Consider the following 19,202-nt stretch of genomic DNA (forward strand, 5'->3'; position numbering starts at 1 on the left):
CCTCCCTTCATCACACTCCTCCCCCTACCCAACCTTATATAACTAAGTGTACTTCCGTAATAAAGCAGACCTGTTCCTGCGCTCAGGCGGTCTCTGTGGTTTTTCCCCAACCGCACGTCCCCCACGCCTGGAGAGCCCCGGTGCTCTCTCCCTGGAGCACCCCCCGCCGGCGGTCCGGTAGGAGCTGACCCCCCCAACTCTTGGGCCTGAGCGAGACAGAGACCTCCCCGCTCAACAACACTCCCATAACTAGTTGAGCTGCCTTTTCTGTTACTTTACTTTATGAATTTGAAATAAAGATATTAAAAATGGGTGGGGAGCGGAGGCAGGAATGAGCTTGAAGAGGCTGCCACTGACCCAATCAGGACAACCTGAACATTAAAATGAATCATGGCAACAATGCTTTATAACACATTGGAAACAGCAAAAAGAAGTAACCACGAGTCGCCCATACACTTAAATGTTTAAATAGGAGGCTGGAAGAGGAGAAATCTCTTCTGTACAGGAGATTACCAAGAATTGAAGGTAAAAGGAATAATAATGGAAATAGCAAATTACCATCTTCTGATGATCAATGGAATAATGATTTGAGCCCCAAATCATCGATGCATGCTAAAGTCATTGGGGGGAAGCAGATATGGCTCAAACCCTTGGGCACCTGCCTCCCAAATGGGACATCCTGGGTTTGGTGTCCAGTGACTCCTAAAGAAGATGAGCAAGTCAGCGAGCTGACAAGAGAGGCTGTGGTGAAAGGGTGATGCAACAAGATGATTACACAAGGACACACAATGAAAGACATAGAAATCAGGGAGTGGAGGTGGCTCAAGTGATTGGGTGCATCCTTCCCACATGGGAGGTTGAGAATTTGGGTCCTGGTGAAGCCTAGAAAAAAGGTAGACATGAAGACAGTGAGTGTGAAACAATGGGGTGTGGGGGTGGGTATAAATAAATCTTTAAAAAATTAAAAAAACAGTCATTGGGAAAAGAAGGTTGAACAAAGGATATGGATAGTGGAGACCATTGCAAGCAAATAGCCAAACTTAGTATCATTAATAATAAACTGTTTTCATATGGCTCCTGATGGTGAGACAGTGAGGACAGGATATCATCTAGATAGTAAAGGAATGAAAAAAAGGGGGAAATAGCATAGAAAAGTCTGGGAAAATAGAAAATACATTACAAAATGGTGACTGTAAACTGAAAATTAAGAGGATAACATTGAGTTTAAAGAATCAAAGTTCTTATTAAATGCTGACAACTGTCAGATTATATTAAACCCACCAAGAACAAAAACACAAATGTATGCACTTTATATGAGATACATCCATAGCTTAAGGATACAGAAAATTTTAAAATCAATCACTAAATAACTAAAATACTAATTAAAAGAAAGCTGCTCTGGTTGTGGTAGTATCACTTAAAATTATTTATGGGAAAAGCATTAGTAAACATAAGGAGGGTTTTCACAGAAGATAAGAGGTTCAGTTCACCAGAAAAGAAATCACAATGTAAAATTGTGGCTACAAGCACATAAAGCAAAATGTGGCAAAACAACAAGTAGACATAGTCAAATCCATCCTAGCAAAGTGGAAGATTTTTATATCACCTCTCAGTAATTGCTTTAATAAGCAGATTAGAATTCAGGAATGATTTAGAAGATTGAACAATAAACAAACTAGCTTTATAAGTACATGTGGATAGTACACTGACCCACTGTGGAAGTTACATTGTTTTCAGCACACATGGTATATTTACAAAAATTAAACATAACTTGGCCCTAAAAAAAGTATCTATAAATTTCTGAATAGCAAAATCACAGGACACATTTTCTTGAATCATGACACCACTGGCTAGAAATCAGTGATAAAATATAACTAGAAAGCCTACAAATGTGTGGAAACGGAAAAGTACACTTTAATTTTTGTGGTCAGTCATAGCTTCTCCCCTTTCATTTCTGATTTTATTTATTTGCATCTTCCCTTGAAACAGCAGAATGAACATTCTTCTCAAGTCCACATGGAAAATTCTCAAAGAGAGACCATATTCTATGCCACAAAAAACCTCAACATATTTAATGGAATTGAAATCATACAAAATGGTTTTTGGCCAAAATATAAAACAATTAGATATCAATAACAGAAAGAAATTTGGGCAATGGACCTATATGTGCCAATTAAACAACAAGCACTGAAATAATCAGTGAGTCAAAAAAGATATCACAAAAAAAATCAGAAAATAATTGAAATGAAAAGAAATGAATTTACAACACACCAACACTTATCGATTCATCAATACAAGGCTTAGATGAAACTTATAGCATATACATGCCTATATTAAAAAAGAAAAACAAATCAACTCAATAATCTAACCATACATATTAAAAAGTGGAAAAAGAAATGCAAACTAAATCTAAATTAAGCACTAGAGAAGAAATAATTAAATTAGAGCAGAAATTAAAGAAATAGAGAAGAAAAAACAAGAGTGAAAATCAACCAAGCCAAAAGTTGGTTCTTGGAAAATTTCAATAAAATTGACAAACCTTTTGCTAAATTAATCAAAAGAAAATAAAGAAGACTCAAATAACGAAAACCATCAATTGTAACAAATGTACCACACTAATGAAAGATGTTTTTAATGAGGGAAATTGTGGATGGGGGAGAGGGTGGGGTATATTGAGTTCCCTGTATTTTTGATATATCATTTAAGTAATCTAAGCCCTCTTTAAAAATAAAAAATTAACTAAAAAAAAAAGACCAAAATAGACAGGACATTACTACCAACCTTGCAGGGTAAAAAAGAATTTTAAAAGATATTATGAAAAGTTGTATACCATTATATTAAGTAACAGGTGAAATGACACATCACTAGAAAAAGACAAATAACTGAAACTGACTTAAGAAGAAATAGAAACAGTTTAATTGGATTAAGCAAGTAAAGACATTGAGATTGTAATTAAAAAAGTATCCACAAAGAAAAATGTTTTGAACCAAGGTAGAGTTGGTGGTTGCACAATACTGGGAATATACTAAATGTTGCCGAATATCTCACTTTAAAATGGTTAATTTTCTGTTTGAGAATTTCACCTCAACTTTTAAAAAAATACCCACAAAGAAAAGCTCATCCCCAAAGCTTTGACTGGTTATTCCCAGAAAACCTGTGAAGAATTAATATCAATATTATATAAACTCGTCCAAAAAAATGGAAGGGGAGGGAATACTTACAACTCATTATATGAAGCTATCATTACCTTGATACCAAAACAATACAAAATATGACAAAACAAAAAACTACAAACCAATATCTCTTAAAAGTATAGATTAAAATTGTTAAAAAAAAAAAACTGCTAGAATACCAAATAAGCAACATATAAAATGAATTATATGCCATGACTAAATAAGATTCCTGTGAGATTCTCCAGGAGTACAAGGTTGGTTTAACATCTGAAAATCAATGAACTTAATTCATGATAACATTTGATTTAAAAGGAAAACAAAAAAGCAGTCATCTCAATACATGCAGTAAATGATCTGATAAAATTGCACACTGTTTCATGATAAAGACACTCAACAAACCAGGAATAGAAAGAAACTTTCTAAACCTGGTGAAGGAAAACAATTAAAAATAAAAATTCATAGCTAACATCATGCTTAACGATGAGAGATTGTATGCTTTCCCTTAAGATCAGGGAAATGTCAAGGATGCCCATTCTCACCACTTGAATATAACATTTTAATTGATGTCTAGCCAGTGAAAGTACACAAGAAAAGAAATAAAAGGCATCCAAATTGGAAAAGAAGAAATAAAACTCTCTCTATTCACAAATAACATTATTCTGTATACAAGATCTTGAGGAATCCATCATAAAACAAAGTAATAAAAGAGTTCAGCAAGGTTGCAGGACACAGGATATTATACAAAAACCAATTTTATTTCTATACACTTTCAATGAGTAATTAAAAAAATGAAATTAAGAAAATAATTCTATGTATAATATCAAAAACATTTTTTAACTAGAAATAAGTTTAACAAAAAAGTAGAAAACTAATACTCTGAGAACTACAAACTATTGTTGAAAGAATTCAAAAATCTAAACAAATGAAAAAAATACCATGTTCATGGATTGTAAGACTTGGTAAGATGGAAATAACCCCCAAATTGATCTACATATTCAATGAAATCCCTGACAAAATCCCAACTAAATTATTTTCAGAAAATCACAAACTGATCCTGTAATTCATATGGAAACTCTAGGAACCCAAGTTAGGGCAAACAACCTTGAGAAAGTAGAACAAATTTGGATGACTCACACTTCCTGATTTCAAAACATACTACAAAATAACAGTAATTAAGACAGTATGAACTGCCATGAAGTTTGACATGTTGGTCAATGGAATAGACTTGGGGATCTGGAATTACAAAGGTGCTGTTTTAGTTTGCCAAAGGGCTGCTGATGCGGATTACCAGAAATGTTTAGGCTTTTATAATGGGGATTTATTTGGGGTAAAGGCTTACAGTTCTGAGGCCATGAAATGTCTAAATTGAGGCAGCATCAGAGGCACTTTCTCACCAAACTCAGCTACTGTTGATCTTGCTGTCTGGCCAAATGGTGAAACAAGATAGTCACCAATCTATGCCAATGTGCCTGCCTTCCCTTCCAGAATCTGTCACTCAGAGCTCACCTGTGACACAACTAGTCATAGGCATGTCTCTCTCCAGACCTCCTCTATGAGTCTCAGTAGCTCTGCTTTCTTTCTAAATTCAGCTTCAAGCTATCAGACATATGGCTCATTTCTCCCTGGGGTTCAGCATTTTGAGCCTCTTGGGGGCTTCTTTCCATGTAGTTCAGCCTTGGGCCAAACTGGAGTCATTTCTTTCACATTACAGTATCAAATACGGCACCTTCCTTTTCCTCTATGTAACTATCTCTCCTGTGTCTCCATTTATATCAGATTGGGCAAGAGGGTGGACACTCAACTTGAGGTACTGAAGTAGTCCAATCAAAAGGACCAAAGCAATTTTATCAAGTAATCTAATCAAAGTTCCTTCAACTGAATTTAGTGAGTCTAAGTGTAACATACCCACAGGAATCGATTAGTTCAAAATCTTAATCTTTCTTTTTTGGGATTCACAAAATTCAAACTATCACAGGTGCCAAGACCATTCAGTGGGGAAAAACAGCCTCTTCAATAAATGGTTCTGGGACAACCAGACAGCCACTTGTGGAGGAATGAATTGGATCCTTACATCAGTCCACACACAGAAAAATTAATTCATAAAGGAGTAAAGATCTAAATATAGTAGCTAAAACTACAAGTCTCTTAAGAAAACACATAGGAGCTTGGATTAATGACCTTTGAATTGGCATCATATTCCTAGAGATGACACAAACGCATAAACAACAAAAGAATAAACAAGATAAATTGTACTTCACCAAATTAGCAACATTTGTGCTTCGAAGGATGCTATCAAAGAGTGAAATGAGAGTTTCCAGGAAGTTGGTATCACAGTAGGCAGGCAGGGAACAGCTCTCTCACAGAATGAATGGAGAGAGAGCCAAAAGGTGTCCAAGGGACCTTGTTTGGGGTCAGCACAACAGGACAGTGGTGCACAACTCTCAGAAGGGTGAGAGACAGAGAGAAAAAGAAACTAAAACAAAAAATATGAGTTACCAAAAACTGTGGCAGCCAGGAGTTTTCCCATCATCAGCCCTCAAAATTAAGCCTGGATAAAACCCATGGCTCATGGCAGCTGACTGAGAGGGGAACAGATGTCTTCCTTCCTGTCAGTTGTTATAAGGGGAAAAGGAAAGGTGAGCCAGAAGGCTTCTTTTCAGTGAATTCAGCCAGCACAGCCTGTTTTGAATCTCAGCTCTGTCCAGACCAGAAACACAGAAAAGCAGAAGTGAAAGAAACACATCCACTGAAAGGTGCTATGATGAGTGCCGTCAATTGGGCAGTGAGGGAATTGCAAAGAAATATCTGCTTTTTGGTCTCCCTTTAGTCCCACCCCTGGGAGAAAATTGCCCCATTAGTGAGTCTGTGGCCTGATTTTGATAGTGTAAGTTGGGCAATTTGGGAGAGTTAGAATAAGTGGAACCAAAAATCAAAGAAAAGTAAAGAAAAATCCAGAAAACTACATAATAGAGAGAAATTGAACAGAGTAAATTCACCAACATATTAAGATGCCAAGACATCTCCAAAAAATTCTAAGCCATATTAGGAAACAGGAAGAGATGGTCCAGCTAAAGTAATAAACAAAATACCCAGAAGAGATATAGGATTTAAGACAACTAACGAATCATAATCATAAATCTCTGAAGTCAGTTCCAAGAATTGAAGGAAAATATGACTAAAGAGTTAAAGGATGTTAAAAATGCACTTGGTGAACATAAAGAACAATTTGGAAACCTGCAAAATATCAGAGCTCATGGGAATGAAAGACACAATGGATGACATTGAAAATACATTCATGGCACAAGAGCAGATTTGAATTGCTCAAAGAAGAATTCGGGATTCTGAGGATAGAACATCTGTATTTGAAAAGACAGGTGAACAGAAAGAGAAAAGAATGTAAGAAATGGAACAGCATCTCAGGGAATTTAATGACATAGCAGAAGGCAGAAACATGCACATTGTCAGTGTCCCAGAAGGAGAAGAGAATAGAAAAGGGTAGAATTGAGGAAATAATGAACAAAATTTCCCAACACTTATGAAAAGCACAAACATCAATATCTAAGAATGACAGCGCACTCCAAACAGAATAAATCTGAATAGACCTATTCCAAGAGAATCACAATTCAGAATGAGAAATATCAGAGATGAAGAGAAGATTCTGAAAGTGGAAAGAGAAAAGCAAAGCATCACATACAATGGAACCTCTATAAGACTAAATGCTGATCTCTTATCAGAAACCATGGAGTCAAGAAGGAAGTGGTACGATATGCTTAAGGTACTGGAAGAGACAAACTGCTATCTGAGAATCCAGTATCTGGCAAAACTGTCCTTCAGAACTGAGGGTGAGTTTAAAGGCTTCACTGACAAAAATTGAGAGCATATGCTACAGGAAGACCAGAATTACAAGAGATTGTAAAGGGAGAGCTGCAGACTGAAAGGAAAAGTACAGATAAGAGGCTTGGAGAAGAGTATAGAAATGAAGATTTTAGGAAGTATAAATTGAAGGGTAAAATGGCAGACAATAGCAAGGTATAACAACAGAAAGACAAAGAACCAAATGAATGAAGAAATACCTTTATAGTAAAAATTTTGAATGGCAATGATTTGAACTTCCCATTTAAAAGACAGACTGATAGGATGAATAAAAAATTATGAGCCAATCTTTGAACACATGTTGCATGAGGTCAAATTCTGTTTGTTGACCTAAAATCTGGTCAGGCCCTCCGTCACAGCCTGTGTTTTCAGTCATCAGGTAAGAGCATTTTCTTCTGTTTCTACTTTTGTTTTCCTAGTGGTTAGATTTACCAGGGGAAACCATCAATTAGTAAGTTTTCTATTATTGTGCTGCAGTGTTTCAATGCTATATGCATATCTGTTTCTAAAATTGGTTCTATCTTTTAATAAAATCTATGGTTTGTGTCTCTGTCTTCTAAAGTTGTAGTGATGGATACAAACTCTGTAAATATATTAAATGCTTTTTAGTGGTACACTTTAACTAGAGAGATTGCATGGTATGAGAATTCTATTTCAATAAAGCTGTTTCCAGAATAAAAAGAAGAAGAGGTTGAGGACATAGAGGCTTTAGCTGATGACCTTGAATTCTAGAGTGTACATTAGAAGGGTTTGGAAGTTCAAGAGAGGAGTGAAAATTGAGGCAGAGTAGGGATCTCCACATCCATATGTGGCTAGGTGCCTAGGGAAGGAGGAATTTCCTGCAAACTTGGAATATAAGGAACAACCATCACAGAAAGGCTGGTTCCATTCTAATTTTAGATTCTTTGAGACTGGCAAGTTTTAAAAGGTAACCAGGGATTTCTTGTTGATGGAGGGTGGGGTCATTCTTCCAGAAGCTAGTTGTCTTCTTCCCTTAAAATATATTCACATGAGCCTATAAAATAATTCAAGTTGGTATCAAAGTCCAAATCACCATTTTCACATACATTTCATTTCAAAAAGTAGCACGTGTGGAAAGAATAACCTAAAGAGGCATTTAATTTCCTATGAAATATGAGAGGAGGATTTTGGACTCAATGGTAGCAGACCATGACCCATTTCTCTTCACACCTAGGTCGTAAAATTTGCTTTTCTCTTTGTGACCCAGCTCTTATCACAAGCCTGTGGAGAGTGTTTAGCTGCTCCAGCCAGACTACTCTTAATTAGCTCTAGCCACAAAAATATTCACAGAAAAAAGAAAGGTAACCTGGAAGAAATTTTCCTAATTATACTAAAAGTCACTCTTAATGGAACTGCAATGTAATAACCCACTGGAATAGCCCTTCCCTTATTAACTTTTTAAAACTTCTATTTCTGTCTTTTATGAATACTGAGGGGGAAGCATATGTGTCTCAGGTAACTGGGCTCCCATCTATATATGGGAAGTCCAGGGTTCAATTCCCAGGGCCTCCTGGTGGAGGCAAGCTGGCCCACATTTTGAGCTACCCCACAAAGAGTGCTGTCCTGGGTGGAGAGCTGGCCTGAGAACAGAGCTGACTTAGCAAGATGATACAATAAAAGGAGACACAGAGGAGAGTCAATAAGAGATGTAGCAGTCCAGAGAGAGGAGGTAGCAAAACAGAATGAGTTCCTCTCTTTCACTCTGGAAGGTCCCAGGATCAGTTCCCCATGTCATCTACAGAGAAGACAAGTAGACAGAGAGGAACACACAGCAAATGGACACAGAGAGCAGAAAATGAGTGCACAACAATGAGGGGGGAATAAATAAATATATCTTTAGTAAGTAAGAATAATTATGAGAGACTGATGGAACCCATGTCATGGCTGGAACTTGGCAAAAGTACAAAAATTGATGTACAAATAGTGAAACATTGCTACTAACAAAAGTCATTGATTTACTTTATGCTTTATATGTTGGGCCATACACTTTTATAAACTTTAATGAAATTTAACTTGGTCTATATCCAACATTGCATTAACATATAGAAGAATTCCATCACACCTAAAATGCCCCATGTTCCATCTGTTCTTATTCTCCCTTCCCCTAACTTTGGGGTCCAAGGTAACCACCAAGATTAACTCATTGGAGCATAAGATTCATAGTTACTTGCAACAACATTGAGGGCTTGACATACTGGCCTGTCTTCTCCTTAAGACTCTGCTCATGCTCTCAAGAGTCTCCCACCACTCTATTTGAGAGCATAGCAGGACTCTCCAGGATGGGAGTCCAACACCTTCCCACTCATTATGTGGGTCTCCAACCACTGATACAACACACCATGAAAGGATCAACACTACACATTCCCTAGAAGCCTGCCCCAGCTGTGCCCTTTCTTGCATACCCCCCACATGCAGCACCCTAAGTAATCCTCCCCTGCCATATTTGGCAAAAGAACATTGCCAACATTGTAGTTTCAACCACATACCTGCAAATCTCCAGTTCCATGGACAGTCCAACCTACCCTCCTGCCCCCTCACAGACCAGCACCCCCAACCTAGTAGCATCACTGCATCACAGTTGTGCCCGTCCACCATACAACTATGCAATTCCACCTTATCATAGCTTTTGTACATATGGGTTTTGACTCACAAACTTCTCCCTTTCTGTCTCCTGTAAACCTATCATCCAGACTCTAACTCTGTGAGTCTGCTCAATTTGCTTAGTTCATATCCGTGAGCTAATGTAATTTTGTCCTTCAGTGTCTGGCTTGCTTGACTCAACATGATTTCTTCAAGATTCATTCATGTTATTCAGTGTATCAATACTGCATTCCTTCTTACAGCTGAGTATTATTCCGTTGTATGTATATACCAACGTTTGTTTATCCGTTCATTGGTTGATGGACACTTGGGGTATTTCTAACTTTTGGCAATAGTGAATAATGCTGCTATGAACATTGGTGTGCATACATCTGTTCGTGTCACAGTTTTCAATTCTTTTGGGCATACACTGAGCCGTGAGATTACTGGACCATATGACAGTTTTCGAGAAATCCAAATATTATAGGCAGAACTGACAGCTTAGGAGTCTGGCTGGAATTTATGCTCCCTAATGTGACAGAGTTGGACTCAGTTGTGGTTTTCCTACACAAGTTCATCTGTACCTTTTATTGGAACCTATAATTAGTAGTAGAGTTGATAGGTGTATGCCCAAAAGACTTGCATTTTTGAGCTGTCCATGTGCCAGTTGGGCCCTGAATCTCAACAGTGTTGCACCACCTACTCTCCAGTTCATTGGACTTACCCAGGACATATAACAAGGAGATGATGATGTATAATGAGCATCTCAAGGAACAGAGAGTCTGCAGCTGCAAGCAAGATTGTCCCATCCATCTGCCCCATGGGATCTAAGGTCCCTCTCAGTTAGAATTGTAGTGGGCATCACTATCCCAGAATCCTCAGGATTGGGGAATACCCGATGGACTAGAGTAAAGTAATTGCTATTCTGCTATAGACTTATTGTGACTCTAGCAATGGAAGAAGTTTTATCATTGATGTGGAGGCAATGACCACTGGAGGTTCTGAGAGGATGGAGAGGGAAAAATAGCTGCAATTTGGGAGCATTTTCAGACATTGCAATGACAGATACAGGTCATTATAAATCTTGTAATAAGTTACAAAAACAACAATATAAACTAAAATCCACATTTAGTGGCAATGCTCCAAAATGTTTTCACCAATTGTAACAAATGTATCACACTAATGAATGATGTTATTAAAGTCGAACAATGTGGGAGTGATATGAGTGGGGCATATGGGAATCCCCTCTATATTTCATGTAACATTTATGTAATCTAAGCATCTTTGGCAAGTAAAAAATAAAAAAGTATGTTTAAAAATGCTATCCAGAGCAATCTAGAGATTCTCTAGCATCCCAGTAAAACTTCCAACAACATTTTTTCAGAAATGATCTTCAAATTAACATAGAAATGCAAGGTACCAGAAATAGCCAAAATAATCTTGAAAAAGAACTATGTTGGTAGAGTCACACTTTCTGATTTGAAAGCTCACGTCAATGCAACAGTAAACTAGTCAGTGTGGTACTGGCATAAGAATATACATACAGAGTGTGGAAGACTGATATTATTTTATGAATCCCAAAAAGAGAAAGATTATGTTTGTAAATGAATCTATTTCTCTGTGTGGTACCCTTCGGTTGCATTAAACTTAGCAGAGTGGATTTTTATTTAATTACCTGTAAAGATTGTTTTAGGGCTTTTTATTCCACTATGTCAGTGAGGTGTGACTCACATTTGTCCTTGCCCCCTTGCTGGTTCTGATATAAACTCACTTTGTCCTCAGATGGACAGAGGAAATGCAACCCAGCAACCTGATTTTGTATCTGCAATGTGTGAGAGGATAACTTAAGCATGAAACCCCAAGAGACTGGGCCCATGGAGAAGCTCAAGAGAAAACCTGCCCTGCTCTATGCCTGATAGCTTACAGGTGAATTTGGGAAGAGAGCAGAACAGGCAAGACGGACATGGAGGCCCAGAAAGAGGCAAGCTCTTTGCCAAATTGCAGCTGAATTTGGGAAGAAAGTGGTGCAGGTGAGTCTGAAAGACCTGATCCAACATCATATTAGATGATGAGTGAGAGGAAGCTTGAAGGGGAAGGCAGAGACGAGGCAGAGATTGCCCACCATCTTGCTTTAGCATGAGGCAGCTGACTTATTGGGACAGTGCCTTTTATGGTACATCAAGTTGGACTATTCACAAATTGGAACTGTGAACTGTGAGCTTTTACCCCAAATAAATATGCTTTATAAAAGCCAACACATTTCTGGGTCTTTGCGATGGTAGTCCATTGGCAAACTAAAGCCTAGACCAATGGAAAAGAATTGAAAGTTCAGAAAGAAACCCATACCTTCATGGCCAATTGATTTTTGATAGACTATTCAATGGGAAAAGAAGAGTCTTTTCAATGGGAAAAGAAAAGTCTTTTCAAAAAATAGTGCTGTGACAACTGGATAGCCAAATGCAAAAGAATAAATTTGGACCCCTACTTCATACCATATACAAAACATATCTTGGAATGGATCAATGATCTAAGTATGAGATCTAAAAGTATTAAAGCCTTAGCATATAACATAGGGGAAAATCTTCATGACTTTGGATTTGGCATTAATAAATTCGGACAAATTAGAAGTCACCATAATTTTTAAAAGCCATTAATCTATTTTTTATCCCTATGCCCAGTGTTATATACATGGAATCATATAATATGCAGACTTTTGGATCTGTCTTTTCATATAACAAAATGCATTTCGATTCATTCAAGTTGTTTGATTCAATAGTTCAGATTTTCTGTGGTGTTGTGTTCCAATTTATGGATTTTCTACAAACTGCTTGTTTATAAACCTTTGGTAATATGGTTGGGTTTTTCTAGGTTTTTAGAAATTATGAATAAGGGTGTTAGAAAAGTGGTGTATAGTTTTGTGCGTGTGAACAAAAGTTCTGCAGATTTCCCCTCTGTTCCTATAATTAAGCTTCAGTCTTAGGCTGCCACATTTTCCTAGAACCTGGGTAGGGAGGAGAGCAGTGGCAGTACACCTAACTCAGTTTTCCAGCCCCTCTGTCTCAGCTGTAGTTGTGGGTCCAGTTTGGATTTTGCCCATCATGCAGAAGTTGAGCTTTTGTTTTATCTTTTCCTCTTTCCACAGCTGCAGTGAATTTTCACCAGTTACCTAGGGGGAGACTGTTTTTATTCTTTCCCCATTTGATTAAATGTTTTGTTCCACAAAGGGACATGGGGAAAACATTTCAGGCAATTTCATGTCTTTGGTTGCTGTTCTCTTCTGCCAGGTTTGTCAACAGATACTTTCTTATGACAATCTCTGATCTTTCCTGTGAGCTCCCATTTGGGTTTAAGGAGAAAGAGCCTGTAAGAGGGAGAGAACCTCCTCTGTCCAATTTTTGCAGTCCATAGGGGCTGTGCTCTGGCTGGTCAGTCCACCCTTAATCTTCACCAAATCGTGAACGATTCTAGCTGAATTCTTCTGTGAGTCTGGTTGCATCCACCCCAGGTAAGTGAGTCCTTGCATCTCTTTTCTCCCTGTAGGCTCCTGGTCATCTTAGACTGAGTCACTCGGTTTCTCGGTGACCATTTTCCAATGGATTTGAAAAAAAAGTCATGAATTTGGAATTAATTTGTTTTTCTGTTGTTGTGTTTAAGTATGGGAACAATGTTCTTTCCAGCTCTCTCTGTCCAAGAGAGAAACCTGAACTCACCTCCTATCCTTTACTGAGAAATTTGTTGTAATTTGTTAAAACATGATGCTCCTGGTTCATCTTCTATATCCCCCTGCTCACCCTGGGAATCAACTACTTCTCCAAGGATTCCTGATTCCTTTAATTTAAAGGGTATTTAGAAAGCAAGATCTGGGCACCAGATGTCCTCTTTCTATTGGGGTGTCAATGCTTCTTGGCCTTCTCAGCAGACAAAGGTTGGAAGTAATATAAGTACAGTAGCTCATGTATACATATACTTATATATTTATTTCTAAATCTGCCTGTATTTAAAAACCTGATTATATTTGAAAACCTCTGATTAAAATCCAACAATCATAAGGTTTATTCTAGATCTGCCCCTTTCCTTGATTGTAATTTCTTTCCCAACAATGAGAAAACTGGCTTTCCATATCTATAATATATTTCTTTACTCATTTAACCCAAGTTTTTATGCATAAAGTCATTTTAAAATTGCTAGCCCATTCTGTGTGAGAACTAAATTTACTAACTAGAATACAATAGCTATGCAGAGGAGTTTTTTTTGTTGTTGTTCTCAGCATCACCGTATCAAAATATTGTTTTCCCTAGTTACTCTTAGTAGGTTCTTTCCTTTCCTACCCCTTTCATTGTGGTTGTTATTTCTTCGTAATAGATTTAGGTTCATATTTTAAAGTTTGCATACTATTTTGGATTTCTCCTACAGTATGGTTGATATTTTTAGAGATGATGTAGATTTTCTTTCATTTTACTTTCATCAGAGTTATAAAATTCCATATTTTTCACCTCTTTGGTTTGACAGCACATATCCTCAGAGGTTATTTTCTCACTTCAACCAGAAAGTAAGTGGTGATTTTGCTTAATCCAGTCGTGATTGTCATCTGTTCTGACCTCCCCAAGTATGTATTTGTTTTTGGGAGGGGGTGTGTATTTACCTAGTTTTTTTAAACCAAGCCTTACTGGTATCTGTCCCATTTCCTAATCGATATCTTAGTACACTTAATCTATAGACACTAAAAGAAGCCTTCTCTTTCTCTGTCTCCTTCATTGGACCTTGTCTCGGCTTGCCAGGCTTCTCTGACAATATCACCCGAAAGGTTGGCTTAACAACAGGAATTTATTGGCTCATGGTTCCAGAGGCTAGAAGTCCAAAATCAAGGCCTCAGGAAGGCCATGCTTTCTCCCCAAATTCTGTTTCAGTCCAGTGCTGGCTTGTTGCAATCCTTGGGGTCCCTTGGCTTTTTCTCTGCCTCCTGTTGCGTGGTTATCTGTCTCCCTATGTCTGGGATCTCATTTTCTGCTGACTTGCCCCTTCTGTGTGGCCTTCTCTGCCTGTGTCCAAATTTCTCCTGGTAAGTCTGATAATGGACCCCAGGAGTACGAATTAAGGCCCACCCTGATTCCCTGGGACCATCCCTTAACTGAAAATAACATCCTATTTACACATGAGTTCACACCCACAGGAATGTAGATTAAGATTAAGAACATGTCTTTCATTGGGGACATAATTAACCCTATCACAGGTTTATTTCATTTATTCAGTTAGGTTACTCTTTTTAAAATTTTATATACAGTAAAATTCATGCTTCATAGTGTACATAGCTATGAGTTTTGAAAAATGCATAGAATTGTGGATCTTTCTCAGGACATAGAAAGGTTCTACAACACTCACTCTGCAAAAGAAAACCAAAAAATTCCCTTGAACTTTGGTCTTTTTATCCCTGTGCTGATTCCACACTGCATTAATTATTTTAGATTTATCACAAGGCCTAATATCTGAAGAGCACGTCTTATTTTGTTTTCTTTAATATAACTTGTGCATTCTTAGTCCTTGGCACTTTTTTGTATATATGCATACAAAATTGGGTTTCTGTTCGGGATTGCATGGAATTGATAAATTGTCTAGCCATTTCTATAACCAATGTAAAGCACAGTTCTTATTGTTGGTTTAAATTGTTATCTTTGTATGGTGTGTTATGCACATTATCTTTTATCTCTATTGATTCTCTGTTGAGATGTTCTGTCTAATGGCAATAATGGTGTATTAAAGTCCTACACTATAATTGTAGAGGCTTCTATTCCTTCACTTAGGTTTTTCAGTGTTTGCCTCTCATATTTGGAGGTGCTCTGGTTAGGTGCATAAATGTTTATGATTGTTCTTTCTTCTTGAAAGATTACCTCTTTTACTAATATTTAGTGTTCATTTTTTTCTCTTACGTTAGTGTTGTGATTAAAGTTTATTTTGTCCAATATTAGTATAGCTACTCCTGCCATTTTTGGCTAATGTCTGCTGGTAAGAATGTTTTCTAGCCATTCACTTTCAACCTCCTTGAATCCCTTGGTCTAAGGAGGGCTTATTGTAGACAGCATATAGATGGGGCTTATTTCCTTACCCATTCTGCCAATCTGTGTCTCTGACAGGTGAGTTTAATCCATTAACCTTCAGTGTTATTATTCTGAAAGAATTACTTACATTAGCCTTATTTTCTTTGGATTTGTGTATGTCAGATGTTTTTATTTGTCTTTTTGTCATTTTAGTTGTTCTGACACATTCCTCCAACTCAGACTGTCCTGTTTTTTTTTTTTCCTCCTGCAGAGCTCCCTTTAATATTTCTTGAAGTGTAGGTTTCTTATTGGCATACTCTCTTAGTTTCTGTTTATCTGTGAACATTTTGAACACTCTGTTGTTTTTGGATGTCAGCTTTACTGGATAGAGTATTCTTGGCTGGAAATGTTTTTCTTTCAGTACCTTGTTATGTCAGACCATTGCCTTCTAGCCTCCATGGTTTCAGATGAGAAATCAGCACTTAGTTTTATTGAGCTTCCTTTTGTGTGAAAATTCAAATTCTAAAGATGATGAAAGTAAGTGTATTTTTCAAAATGATTTTTAGGAATCATTGAAATAATAAGTTCTACAAGTGCTCTAAAAATAATAAAATTACAGACCATAATTTCTAAATGGCAGTGTTTCTAAAGGCAGTGTTAAGAAACATGTTAAATGGCTAAGCTTTGAAAAACAGCAAGTAGCTAAAAATGTCTTAACTGAACACTTGAGATTAAAGCTCTCATCCAAATGAGTACAAATTACATTAAATTGGCAGTACTTGCCTCCTTTTAAGCTTCTTTAAATGCAGTTTCTTTTTCCTTTACTCTTTCCTTTACTTGCTGCATAAACCTGTTTCAACTCTTCTTCCTCTCTCTGGCATTGATCATAGAACTCTTGTCTTTTGACTTCATAGATCTCTTGAAAACTAAACAGGGATTTTTATACTCTCATATTAATGTGTTAATATAAATAAACATGTACAAATATGTATATTTTTAATGTTATTTCCCACATAAGAACATTTAGCAATATACTCTCATGTGTAGCCATGCAATATATGGAAATTTCTATATCAGGAGATGTAAAAAGCAGGTGCTCTATTTAATATGCATTGATACTAAAGTATGTAGAAGTATATATTAAAAATGGTAGAATTTTGAAACACATATATCAGTGAATTTTTGTTCCTATTCCCTTTCTATTATATCACACACTTTCACATCTTTAGATAATAAAATTTGGGGAAACCTCTAATTTATGAGACTATTTTCAAATTTTAAATAAAGCTAGTCGCCTTTCTAAATATCATTTAAAAGAGCCAGTTCAATTTTGGTTGTCTTCAAGGAACCATAACTGATACATCTGTATTGTCGTGCACTGCCATACTTTGGCAGCATATATCCTCTTCCTCTTCAATGAGGCTAACCACATCTGCTCTCAGACTTTTCACTTACCTTTCATGATATTACATCACTGTTTTTCATCATTCCTCCTTCCAGCCCTTTTCAATATTCTTTGCCAATTTGGTGCAATTTTGCCAATCTTCTTTTCGAGTCTCTATTTTATATTTATATTTCATATAAATATATTTATATGGAATTTTATATTTCATAAAAAAATAGAACAAAATAATGTAGTTTTCTCTCAGACATATGTTTCAACATATACTGAAATAAAAGAGACCTTGTATTAGGTTGCTCCTAAGAAATATCTCCATCTAAGTCATTAGATGATTGAAAACGTAAAAGTCAAGATGCAAGAAATATGATTATTCTCCTTTCCAATTCATTCCTTCTCATGGTTGTGGGGGGAATTCCAAATTATGCATTTCTTTGTCTTTGCAAGTTCCCCCACTCACCTGACTGGATGGTTGTCTGGACCCACATCTGTGAAGCCCATTGTGTGGAGTTCGTAGCACCTGTAACGTTCATAGTGTCGAGTGTGGGTCTGTTCTTTCATGTCTCCCATATTTGTGCAAAGGAGAATATCCCAGAGTTTAACAAAGTCATGGTGATTTTCATTTTCCACTAGTGAGAAAAATAATGAAGTTGTAACACTCTTTATCAATCCCTGGCACTCAGTAATGAAGGCATGCATGAGAAACACATTTGAAATGACATATAGCTAACAATTTAATTTATTAATAGTTAATCTGTTAATAATTTTTAAAGTACAATTTTGGTTGCATTCTATATACCAATTATAAGTACAGTTCATTAATGGACCAGGAAATTTTCTTTGAATGTATAATCAAATGCATAAATGGGAAATAGAAAAAATAGTAAGTTATATTAGGATAGGTTGTTTTCATTTATAATTATCTTAGCATCTTACTAAATACACTCAGGATATATTACAGAGACCTAACAGAGTATGTAAGATAATTTCACTAAAGTGAATTTTGTTAATGCAAAGACCTTAACATCTGTGCATGTTTTAATTATCAAATTCTATTTATGCAACCCATATTTATGAGACTGCATTAGTCAATATTCGAAATTAATGAATAAATTCCTGTGACTTTCTCTCCTGTTTGTTGTGTCAAAAGACTAAGCACAAGAAATTATTGCATTGTATATGATATTGTGACTAAATTATATATATAGTTCATAAAAAGATGTCATTTTAAATGTTTCTTAAGTTCAAAATTTTCTGAGTTAATTTGTTTCATTTTCTTTTCTTCTTTTTTTAAAAAGATACATAGATCACAAAAAATGTTACATTAAAAAATGTAAGAGGTTCCCATATACCCCACCCCTACTCTCCCCCACTCCTCCCACATCAACAACCTCTTTCAATGCAATGAATTGTGGCACATTCACTGCTTTTCATGAGTACATTTTGAAACACTGCATGGATTACAGTTTTCATTGTAGTTTCCAGTCTTCCCCACTCCATTCAGTTGGTTAAGCCAGGAAATGTAACGTCCAGCATCTGTCCCTGCAATATAATTTAGGACAATTCCAAGTCCCAAAAATGCCCCACATCACATCTTTTCTTCCCTCTCCCTGCCCTCAGCAACTACTGTGGCCACTATCCCCACATCAATGACACAATCTCTTCATTGCTAGAGTCACAATAGCTTTATAGTAGAATGCCAGTAAGTCCACTCTAAATCATATTTTATTCCTCCATTCCATTGACCCTGGGATGGTGATGTTGACAGGTTAGCTCAGGGGATTCCTACCTAGCACATAAGTTAATTTTTAAAACCAAAGAATCTGGAATCCAGTATGGGTAAAGATAATCTATTGTCCATTAATTAGCATTAAGGTATATGAACCAGACAGTTAATTATTAATACTTCTTTTTATAATATTACAACTCATCATAAAATGATATAATATAAATGTCAAGGGTCTAATTTACCTTTAGCCAAAGGTAAATTACACTTCTTTGGTTTAGAAATGGTTGCCCATTCTTTTTTCTAGAGACCAGTTAAAAATGCTTCATAAACTTCCTTGTCGCTCAAATGTAGCCTAAGCCTAAATTTGCTAAGGCAAATTTAGCATATAAATGCAC

General features: G+C 36.6%; 1 pseudogene; it reads right to left on the reverse strand.

The window, feature by feature from the left end:
* LOC111760601 (uncharacterized) overlaps positions 1–19,202 on the reverse strand; it is a 48,458-nt pseudogene that overhangs the window by 19,562 nt on the left and 9,694 nt on the right.

Source organism: Dasypus novemcinctus, chromosome 23, assembly GCF_030445035.2.
Source record: "Dasypus novemcinctus isolate mDasNov1 chromosome 23, mDasNov1.1.hap2, whole genome shotgun sequence".
NCBI classification, from domain to species: Eukaryota; Metazoa; Chordata; class Mammalia; order Cingulata; family Dasypodidae; genus Dasypus; species Dasypus novemcinctus.